We start from the raw sequence: 1459 nt of genomic DNA, 5'->3' as shown, positions 1-1459 counted from the left end.
ATCTATGTGAAACATAATAGGAAGGGATTCCATCAATATGGAAAATCATAACCTTAGATCCTTCTCTTACTTGCATACAACCCAGTCATAGTTAGCTTTTAGTTACTTGCTTTCATTCAGTTATAGTTAGTAAAAACATCTTCAATTGTTATTCAAAATATCTGGAAAGTTGATTACGAAGAATTTAGTGAGTCTAACAAGAGTAATTGGTAGGTTAATTCCCTGTGGATTCGACTCTGGGCTAAATACTAGGATTATATTTGCAGCGACCGTTTTATCCTTTCTATAAGGCATAGTTGGGTGTGATCAAATTTTGGCGCTGTTGCCGGGGAATTAACGGTGTTATCAATTACAGTTGAAGTAAATACAAAAATTCTTAATGTAGTCAGTTTTCTTTATTTTCAATCTATACATTGAAATTTTAACATTTGTTGACTTGTTTATACAAGTGCATGCCTAGAAACTCATCGAGAACTGGTGAAGTATTTAAAGCATTATCAGATCCCGAGAAAGTTTTCAAGGCCTTAAATTGGGCCAGCCGAAAAAACAAATAACAACAATCAACTGAACAACTCGAACTAGACTTGGGGGATAATGTGTTAGACCCAGCTGCGCCATTGGCGCCAGTGGCACCTCTTGTGCCAGAGGCTGCTCTATATGACTGGGCACAACCCACAGGAGAGAACTTGGCCACATCGATATTAGTCCCGCAGATATAGGCCGAGTCATTTCAAATCACAAATAACATGTTGTACTTGTTGCAAAACAACTATTTTTGGGGTCATACATTGAAGATCCTCAGTAGCACTTGAAGAATTTCCTGTCAATCTGCAAAACTCAAAAGCAGCCTAACGTAACTCAGGAAGCAATAAAGCTATTGTTGTTTCCATTCTCGATGACAGGAGCTACCCAGACCTGGCTTAACTTACTCCCCATTAATTCCATAACAACTTGAGAGGAGTTAGTCAAGCATCCACCCAACAAGACTGCTCAACAAATTGATGAAATTTTGAGCTTCAAACAAAAATCAATAGAGACATTGTAAGAAACGTGGGAACGATTCAAAGGGATGTTGGTTATATGCCCGCACCACGCTATTCTAGATCAGATATTGGGGCAGCGGTTTTACATGGGTTTGACTGATAGCGTGAAGGCTAATGTTGATGCTTCAGTTGGTGGAGCATTCTTGAGCAAAACATGGAGAGAAAGCCAGAGCCTGCTTGACAAGATGGCACAGAATTCGGGATGGACAACCAGGAATGCACCTATCACTCTAGTATTTCACTCAGTACCCTTAGATCTATCCAACACTCTTGCTGAAAATATGGCCACATTAATGACATGGATGAGTATACTCACTAAAAAGGTGAAAGAGTCAGGGCAGAAGCAGCAGGTACACATTGTTGATACTACCAATGAGGGCTTGTGCACATCTTGCACTAGTCACCCAATTGGTAAC

General features: G+C 39.8%; 1 non-coding gene across 1 annotated transcript; it reads right to left on the bottom strand.

Moving 5' to 3' along the window:
• Positions 1 to 991: 991 nt before the first annotated feature.
• On the bottom strand, positions 992 to 1097 carry LOC138882477 (small nucleolar RNA R71). Its single transcript, XR_011404079.1, has one exon. It is a non-coding gene; the product is annotated as a small nucleolar RNA R71 (small nucleolar RNA).
• Positions 1098 to 1459: the final 362 nt, after the last annotated feature.

This window comes from Nicotiana sylvestris, chromosome 11, assembly GCF_000393655.2.
Source record: "Nicotiana sylvestris chromosome 11, ASM39365v2, whole genome shotgun sequence".
Taxonomy (NCBI): Eukaryota; Viridiplantae; Streptophyta; class Magnoliopsida; order Solanales; family Solanaceae; genus Nicotiana; species Nicotiana sylvestris.
This window is presented reverse-complemented; position numbering and strand designations above follow the sequence as displayed.